General features: G+C 36.2%; 2 long non-coding RNA genes across 2 annotated transcripts; both read left to right on the top strand.

Annotated features, from left to right (window-relative positions):
- The first annotated feature begins 1,272 nt into the window (after nt 1–1,272).
- LOC145114773 (uncharacterized) lies at nt 1,273–2,983 on the top strand. Its single transcript, XR_013711204.1, has 3 exons — nt 1,273–1,358; nt 1,450–1,534; nt 2,909–2,983. It is a non-coding gene; the product is annotated as an uncharacterized LOC145114773 (long non-coding RNA).
- A 5,677-nt stretch (nt 2,984–8,660) lies between these two features.
- LOC145114772 (uncharacterized) lies at nt 8,661–10,371 on the top strand. The gene is made up of 3 exons (XR_013711203.1): nt 8,661–8,746; nt 8,838–8,922; nt 10,297–10,371. It is a non-coding gene; the product is annotated as an uncharacterized LOC145114772 (long non-coding RNA).
- Nucleotides 10,372–10,514: the final 143 nt, after the last annotated feature.

Below are 10,514 nucleotides of genomic sequence, written 5' to 3'. Positions count from 1 at the left end.
TACTCATCATAACTTGAGGGATCACACACACACTACAAGTTCCCTGGATTCATCTCAGTCATCCTTGATTCGAGCACGGATCCTCTACTTTCAGTAGTACGAGCCCATACTACCTTCCACATCTATCCGTACTTTCCTCAAGAATTAACTTGACTCCACCAAGTCCCTTCTACTACTACTACTCTCTTCCTCACTAATCTCATCCTAGGATTACCCTAAGGTAACCTCTGACCCACTCTCCGCCATCATCTGCATAAGAAGTCCATGTTATCTGTGACAACCGTCAAATTTCGGTCAAGTCAAAGTCAAACAAAGTCAACAAGTCAAACCGGTCAACTCCATTAACCCTTGTATGTTAGGGTTTACATTATACAATTCGCTATTTCAATGAGAAAACATCATTTGAAAAATTCATGTGTTTGATTTTCCTTAGCCTTAACAGTGCTAAACAACGAACCAAAGCGATAAAACACTATTGCACAATCATCAGGATTGTGTAAGACACTAAATCATGGCTTAACGGGGTTTATGGACCTTTCGTTGCGAAGCCGGACACTCAAAAAGATCACAAACGAAACCTCTCACAATCTCTTTCACTCAACCTCTCTCTATTAAAATCTCTCCCGAATCTCTCCCAAATCTCTCTCAAAAGTTCCTTTAAATTTTTGTAATCATTCGGGCCATCCCGACCCTTAACTGGGTCAAAAACCACTTGAAACGGGGTAAAAACGGGTAAAATAGGCTTAAGGACCCAAAACTGAAGCTTCAGGACCGAAGTCCCTGTCATAAAGGAAGACGACACACATTTGTCTGTCGTAACCTTACGACGCGCGTGTTGATGATACGCAATGAGTATCAAGGAAGCCCCTGTCATAAAAGAAGACGACATGCATTTTTGCGTGTCATAATGTTTCCGGTTTTTCGACTACGACTTTGTTTTAGGCCCGTTTTTCATCATTTTAACGCGGGATTTTCACCAAAAACTTTATTTTTACAGTTAGAACTCTATATGTCAGTAATCCCCACGTTTTTAGGGCCATTCATACCAATAATTAGTAGGGGAGGTGCTTGAGGTGGAAAGATGACTTTACTTTACTTTATGTCACATGCCACCACTCACACCCACTACATGGCCAACTCTTTCCCACTACATGACCAGCTCTTACCCACTACATGACCAACTCATACCCACTACATGACCAGCCCCACTCCTTGTCTAAGTATAAAAACCCATCCCCTCTCTTCATACTTCTTTCATTCTCTCATTTTCCTCCAAGGATCACACTCCAAATTCTCTCACCATTCTCTCTCAATTCCAAGACTTCCAAGGCTGATTATCAAGCTTTCTTCCACTCTTGGTAAGTATAATTCATTCTTCTTATGATTATTACACATCCTTCTACTCAAAATCATAAGAATCTTACACAAACATCGTCACCTTCATATTAGGTTCTCGATTCGTCAAGGCATCTTCTAAGTGTTCTTGGGTCGAACACTTCTCTTCTCCAACATCCATCCTCTAATAACACATAAGGTGAGTTCATACCCCTACATTTACATGTTTTTCTTAAGTTTTAAGGGGGGAATACAAGTAAAATCATCAAGAACACAATTAAACTTTTTCTAACAGATTACATCAGAAAAGATGGACGTTAATCACGGACTGTTTTGGTCAACTTAAATATTTTAGTTTTCAAAACTGTTCCAGGTGCAAGTATTTCAAACTCATAGCTTTAAAATGGCTACTTGCACATCTCCATATGATTTTTCTACAATTTATGGTGATTTTTACAAAACTGTCTGTCATTTCATAGGCAAACCCGGACCAGTCTGTGATTATGAACATTTTCACCTCTGTTAGAGATCACTAAAAATCATGATAAAATTTAGGAACAAACTAGACTCATATTCCAAACTCTCAAAATTTGTGGATTTGGATTTAGAGCTTTGATGATTTTTCTATAAATTTTCTAAGAACAGTAACAGAAACTGTTTTCAACGAAAAGTTGCTGTTAATTTAATTTCACCTTGTAACATGTTGAGCAAGGTGTATATCTTTATGTGATTATATGTTATTGCAATATATGACATTTTATCTTAATATTTAGACACACATCAGTTTACAAATGGATTTGGTCATATAAAATATAAAGAATAACAAGTGATTATAATCAAAGTACAATCGATACATTCAAACATTTAATAAACTATTTTGAATATAGTTTGCATACATTACCACGTACTACCCTTGGTTGATAAACTATAATAGGTATAGTTTATGATACATTACATAACACATACATTTAAAAAGGGTACATTTATACAAAGGATATTTTCATTAAGCAAGGTACGGCCATACGGTACCAAGTTTTCATAACACGTAATTCCGTTAATGACTTTGTGAGACATTTACTTCAAATTGTCATTAAGTCCTGTATTGTAACCAGAGTCTCCTTGAGGGAGAGCGTGATACTTGTGTATAGATCTATATTGGGTTTGACAAACCCACACCTAAGCTGCATGCAACAGCTAGACCGGCAGGTCTGGGGTGACAAATGTCATAACATTTCCGACGCCTGAAGAACGTCGTTTCAGGCCAACTAGGTCATAGCATGGTTATAATAACTCACATAAAGTATTAATAAACATTGGAATTTACGGGAACTTCATTAAAATTTAACGAGTTTATGTCGATTTAAACTTGCATTGTTTTACTATAAATATGACAAATTACTTGTACATTTCGGTCTTTGGGTTTTAAGACTACATTTACACATTAAGGAAAATATTGGATTTTCTAACACAAATACTACTTTCACAAACGAAAGGCTTTTAATAATACCAAACAAAAGCTTATGAACTCACCAACCTTTGTGTTGACACTTTTTCAAACAACTTGTATTCTCAGGAAATCATTAAACAGGTAATCAAGTGCTTTTGAGGATGGGACGCTAAGGCGTCTACTATTTCATATTTTGTCAACATATTGTAATTGATTCGTAAACATGTAATTCATACAATGATGTAACTTTTTCAATTATATATATGTTGGTTGTGTTTGCTTGAATTACTATTACAATTGTTGTTATGATACTATACATGAAGTCCTCCACCCCCGGACGTTTCCGCCATCCTTGGTTTGGGGGTGTGACAGATTGGTATCAGAGCACAGTTTATAGTGAATTAAGTATATCAAACCACATAAGATATACAAACTATAAACACAATTGGGACTAATAGTCTCTGATTTGTACATTTTTCAAATAAATATACTTTTAGAAAATAAATGATTTTTTATTAAAAGTATAAATACATGCATACATGCTCATATAGTGTCATAACTAGAAGAACATAAAATAAAAGAAGAGGAGTTGTACATTATGGGTATGCCTTGGTATATGTAAATCAAGTCTGGGAAGGATATAGCCTGATCAACTATATCTGTCCGAGGAGTGACTTGCATATACTGGGGGATAGTCATAATGGGCAACAAATCTATCAACCTAACTACACCCTACAGAGAATACTTTAAGAATCGAATCTAAACAGCTAAAAATACTATAGGAGTATTTGGTGATACTATAACCAACTTATGTGAAAACTAAAGACCTCTATTTGTAGGCCTATGATAACTGAGTGCATACGCCAAGGTTATACATAATTAAAGATATTATAGACTCAGAATCTATGACTACTGCTCTACTTCCTGTTCCTTGTTTGGTTGTGGACTTAGAGTAGAGTAATTTATTCGAAAGTCTATTCTATCTCAAATTATGTATAACTGATATGCACTACGTGATTATAGACGTAACTAATAAGGATCATCCCTATAAGTAATTATAGGATTAGGCATCTATTAATTATCTCTTCTACCCCTATTCTCGCAGGAGCAACATGATGTGTAAATTTTAACGCCCGTACAAAACCTACTTCTACCCACTACCATAACTCCATCTCCAAGACGTTAACAGAAACACCAAGAATAGTTCACTAAAGTGCGAAAATATACATGTGTATATAAATGGTAAGGATATTTACTAAAAGGTTTATCAATGAAATAGGCATGCATTTTATTTCATTGAATCTCACTACTTGGTATTACAAACAATTTACAACTGGTAACTCTAAGATTCTTTAGGTGTACCTCGAAGTTATGTGTAATTAAGGAATGATTGACCTAGAAATGGTGAGTCCGCCTTAGGACCTGTTCCTTGTTTGGTTGTGGACTTAGGGTAGACTCATTAGGATCAACAGTCTAATAAAATTTTAATTACACATAACTGGGGGCATGTCAAGAGAATCTTAGGAGTGGATCAGACATGGAACAAATCACAAGATTATAATCAAGTTATTCCTACTAAATTCATAAGTCTATTTATGTAGACCTCTGATATAGAGTCGCCGGCGTAGTCGTGTCGGCAATCTAAAATATGGCTAAATACATAATACAAACTATAATACCCAAATTATACAAAATTTTCTGCATTAAAAATCAATAGACAAATACATAAAATGAAACTAAAAAAAAAAGTATCAAACTATCAAGAGAAAAACACATACAATGTAGATTAAAATCCACTAATGATAACAAAATGGCTAAAAGAAAAGGTAAGGACTAAGGATTGTTAAGTCCTCTCTTCTTATAAATAGCTTTGAAGCAAGCTAGCCTAAGCTTCTTTGTTCTTTCTGTCAGTTCCATACCTGGCAATTTCTCCATCATCTTCTTGTGCCCTACTAACGTCTCTACCTCCTCCTTTAATCCCAACTCCTAGTTTTTTTTAGGTAGATGCAATATATTTTTCGTGTGAGTTCATAAAATTTACAATGAGTTAAGTTTATGTAAATATAAATCAGAAATCGTAGTAAAACAATTGATTCGATGTGGCATATGCCTAGGGCCTATGTTTATGTTATAAAGAAACTAATAATTAAAATTTTAGAAAATACCAAAACTACTTTGGTTACCAAGTGCATGCATACATGCATGAGTAATGTATAGAAGGTTATTATCGTAGTTTACCTTGGCATTTTGAATGAGGGATTGAAGGCTCTTAAGTTTTCTATGAGGCCATCTGTTTATGTTTAGCTCTCTGCATCTTTTCTTCAACAATGTTAACCCTATCCCTAGTTCCTTTGCTGCCATGATTATCGGCATCTCAAAGTACTTCGCTATCTCTTCAAACTCCAATGGTCTCAATCTATTTGCCACCTTCCGGTCACCGTGATCAGTGGTGGCAGCACTAGAACTACCTGTAGCCTCACCACCGGATTTACAGTCTTCACTGAAACTAACCAATGGTAAATTACCATCCTCCCAACAATCCCATAAGCTTATGTCTTCAAGGGGATCAAGATCATGAAACTCATTTCTAGAAATGATGTTTTGATCTTTGTTAAGTACTGTGGAAACATTCTGATCGAGCACTTCATGCGATTTTTCCGACAACTCGAAATCCTGATGGTTGAGCAGGTCACCACTGCAAAAATCAAACCATGTTTTGATCAATATAAACAAAATTACTTTTCTGTGCGAAAGATGGTGTAATGAGTGACATTTATATATACCTGAACAGATCCTAATGATCAAAGTACTGAAACCGATCGAGGTCATCTATGGGGTTTTGATGATCTGCAGGCGGATCCATTTGTGAGGGAGAAGTTAAAGAGTCGCGGTAAGAATGTGCTGATTTATATAAGGGAAGTGGGAGAAGTAACGAATAACAAATAAAGAGGAAATGAATGGTCTTTGAGCCGTAACCTTCTTCTGTGATGATTTATATAAGGTAAGTGGGAGGAGTAATAAATAAAAAATAAAGAGGAAATGAATGGTCTTTGAGCCGTAACCTTCTTCTTCAATTCACACACATATACGTATATGTTGCTGCAAATTAGGACTTTTGTGCCTCATGCATTTAATGCATCACATGCCTACTGCATATTCTTGACTTTGAAGCTACGTACCAGTTTCGAATTTCCCCAGTAGCACACTTTTCATTAGAAAGTACTCCAAGTCTTCACACATGCAAATTATGACTTGAGTGTCGTTATAGGTAACTAATAAAACTTTATTTTTTTTACCCCTTAAATATCAGTACAAGCATCTAACATCGACATTTAAATTCTAAATTTCTTTTTATTACTAAAACTAGCATCTATTCAAGTCTATAAACCATGAATCTTGGGAACACGGCAAAACCCAAATAAGTCTTATCATCTATGTAAAAACTCAGGGTTTTTACCAGTGAATCTATCAGTAGCGGAGCTTGAACAATTAACTTGGGGGAGGGGGGCCGAAAATATTATAAACTGAAATTAACAAAAAAAAAATCAAAATCAAAATTTGAACAATAACCAATAACTCATTTAACAATAACCAAATCTATAAGTTCATAACTTGTAAATCAAATTGGAAAATCGCCAAATCACAAATGACAGCCAAATTAAAAAGAAACTCAGTAAGACAGTAGTAACGCATAAATAGGCAACGGATTGACTGAAAACAGCAGCAGCAGCAACACCAACAATCAACAATCTTACAATCAGAAAAGAAAGAACAGCTGAACAGGATATGGGTCTCGGGATTACATACCTGATTTCTGTGAAGTGTGAATAGGGATTTGGGCATTAGGCGATGGCGATTGGCAAGAGTGAGACCAGGCGACTGACTTAGCGAGACAGCGAGAAACGAACAGCAGGCGAGATAGGCAGCGAATTGGGCAAATAGGGATGAATCGATTTTGATTTCTTGATATCGGGCTTGGTAACACTTGCCTATAACCCAAGTGGGGTAACAAAGTGGATGTTCATTTGAGTTGGCCCAGTAGGCAATGTGGGCCTGAAGAGCCGAGGCATGTTATCTATCCACTGTCGAGAGAGAAGAGTTTTTGCAGCTCTGTGAAGCCAGCCTGACGCATTGCCTTTTTCTCTAAGACCCAAGCCTAAGCTCAAGCCACATGAATCAACTCTCGACTTGGATCGGGCAAGAGTATTGGACCATTCTGATTAGGAATCGGGAGGGGCCAAAGCCCAAGTTTGAAGATAGCAGGCTTATAACAATTTTATTTTGAACTACAATTCCTACTCCTGGCCCCAATAATACTACGCCCCTGGAATCTATGATGGCTAGTGTAAACGTTATGGTCATATATCATTAAGATTCTATGGACTTAGAATGTGTGATTCCGCCTCATTCCCTGTTCCTTGTTTGGTTGTGGGCTTAAGGCGGGGTCACCCATCCAAAATGCCCTTGCAATCTTAATGATATACGACTAGTTTACGCCAATCGACTATAAAAGAACTAGTAGGACTTATAATGCAAATTTCGTCAAAATTTGTTGAAACATTCGTAATGATGGAACTCGCTAACTACGTTATAAAATATTCATAGTGGTAATACCAAGGATAAAACAGGGAGTATAAAAGCACACATAGAATACTCTATCATCCCAAAACAATAAACTCCTTTTAAATTGACTCAGTTCAAGTTACAATAAGAAATTTCCAAGGTCGTCATGTGACATCAGGAGGGTTGTTCCTCACCATAATCAATTTCTTGTACTACGCAAAGTTTTCCACATCTTTTTCCAAACTCTTGAAGTCCCAATCAAAATGCAAATTTCGGGACGAAATTCCCTCTAACGGGGGGATGATGTGACAACCGTCAAATTTCGGTCAAGTCAAAGTCAAACAAAGTCAACAAGTCAAACCGGTCAACTCCATTAACCCTTGTATGTTAGGGTTTACATTATACAATTCGCTATTTCAATGAGAAAACATCATTTGAAAAATTCATGTGTTTGATTTTCCTTAGCCTTAACAGTGCTAAACAACGAACCAAAGCGATAAAACACTATTGCACAATCATCAGGATTGTGTAAGACACTAAATCATGGCTTAACGGGGTTTATGGACCTTTCGTTGCGAAGCCGGACACTCAAAAAGATCACAAACGAAACCTCTCACAATCTCTTTCACTCAACCTCTCTCTATTAAAATCTCTTCCAAATCTCTCCCGAATCTCTCCCAAATCTCTCTCAAAAGTTCCCTTAAATTTTTGTAATCATTCGGGCCATCCCGACCCTTAACTGGGTCAAAAACCACTTGAAACGGGGTAAAAACGGGTAAAATAGGCTTAAGGACCCAAAACTGAAGCTTCAGGACCGAAGTCCCTGTCATAAAGGAAGACGACACACATTTGTCTGTCGTAACCTTACGACGCGCGTGTTGATGACACGCAATGAGTATCAAGGAAGCCCCTGTCATAAAAGAAAACGACATGCATTTTTGCGTGTCATAATGTTTCCGGTTTTTCGACTACGACTTTGTTTTAGGCCCGTTTTTCATCATTTTAACGCGGGATTTTCACCAAAAACTTTATTTTTACAGTTAGAACTCTATATGTCAGTAATCCCCACGTTTTTAGGGCCATTCATACCAATAATTAGTAGGGGAGGTGCTTGAGGTGGAAAGATGACTTTACTTTACTTTATGTCACATGCCACCACTCACACCCACTACATGGCCAACTCTTTCCCACTACATGACCAGCTCTTACCCACTACATGACCAACTCATACCCACTACATGACCAGCCCCACTCCTTGTCTAAGTATAAAAACCCATCCCCTCTCTTCATACTTCTTTCATTCTCTCATTTTCCTCCAAGGATCACACTCCAAATTCTCTCACCATTCTCTCTCAATTCCAAGACTTCCAAGGCTGATTATCAAGCTTTCTTCCACTCTTGGTAAGTATAATTCATTCTTCTTATGATTATTACACATCCTTCTACTCAAAATCATAAGAATCTTACACAAACATCGTCACCTTCATGTTAGGTTCTCGATTCGTCAAGGCATCTTCTAAGTGTTCTTGGGTCGAACACTTCTCTTCTCCAACATCCATCCTCTAATAACACATAAGGTGAGTTCATACCCCTACATTTACATGTTTTTCTTAAGTTTTAAGGGGGGAATACAAGTAAAATCATCAAGAACACAATTAAACTTTTTCTAACAGATTACATCAGAAAAGATGGACGTTAATCACGGACTGTTTTGGTCAACTTAAATATTTTAGTTTTCAAAACTGTTCCAGGTGCAAGTAGTTCAAACTCTTAGCTTTAAAATGGCTACTTGCACATCTCCATATGATTTTTCTACAATTTATGGTGATTTTTACAAAACTGCCTGTCATTTCAGAGGCAAACCCGGACCAGTCTGTGATTATGAACATTTTCACCTCTGTTAGAGATCACTAAAAATCATGATAAAATTTACGAACAAACTAGACTCATATTCCAAACTCTCAAAATTTGCGGATTTGGATTTAGAGCTTTGATGATTTTTCTATAAATTTTCTAAGAACAGTAACAGAAACTGTTTTCAACGAAAAGTTGCTGTTAATTTAATTTCACCTTGTAACATGTTGAGCAAGGTGTATATCTTTATGTGATTATATGTTATTGCAATATATGACATTTTATCTTAATATTTAGACACACATCAGTTTACAAATGGATTTGGTCATATAAAATATAAAGAATAACAAGTGATTATAATCAAAGTACAATCGATACATTCAAACATTTAATAAACTATTTTGAATATAGTTTGCATACATTACCACGTACTACCCTTGGTTGATAAACTATAATAGGTATAGTTTATGATACATTACATAACACATACATTTAAAAAGGGTACATTTATACAAAGGATATTTTCATTAAGCAAGGTACGGCCATACGGTACCAAGTTTTCATAACACGTAATTCCGTTAATGACTTTGTGAGACATTTACTTCAAATTGTCATTAAGTCCTGTATTGTAACCAGAGTCTCCTTGAGGGAGAGCGTGATACTTGTGTATAGATCTATATTGGGTTTGACAAACCCACACCTAAGCTGCATGCAACAGCTAGACCGGCAGGTCTGGGGTGACAAATGTCATAACATTTCCGACGCCTGAAGAACGTCGTTTCAGGCCAACTAGGTCATAGCATGGTTATAACAACTCACATAAAGTATTAATAAACATTGGAATTTACGGGAACTTCATTAAAATTTAACGAGTTTATGTCGATTTAAACTTGCATTGTTTTACTATAAATATGACAAATTACTTGTACATTTCGGTCTTTGGGTTTTAAGACTACATTTACACATTAAGGAAAATATTGGATTTTCTAACACAAATACTACTTTCACAAACGAAAGGCTTTTAATAATACCAAACAAAAGCTTATGAACTCACCAACCTTTGTGTTGACACTTTTTCAAACAACTTGTATTCTCAGGAAATCATTAAACAGGTAATCAAGTGCTTTTGAGGATGGGACGCTAAGGCGTCTACTATTTCATATTTTGTCAACATATTGTAATTGATTCGTAAACATGTAATTCATACAATGATGTAACTTTTTCAATTATATATATGTTGGTTGTGTTTGCTTGAATTACTATTACAATTGTTGTTATGATACTATACATGAAGTCCTCCACCCCCGGACGTTTC

This window comes from Lactuca virosa, chromosome 5, assembly GCF_052849685.1.
Source record: "Lactuca virosa cultivar CGN04683 chromosome 5, Lactuca_virosa_CGN04683_v6, whole genome shotgun sequence".
NCBI classification, from domain to species: Eukaryota; Viridiplantae; Streptophyta; class Magnoliopsida; order Asterales; family Asteraceae; genus Lactuca; species Lactuca virosa.
Note: the sequence above shows the minus strand (reverse complement) of the source record. Positions and strands in the feature narration are given on the sequence as shown.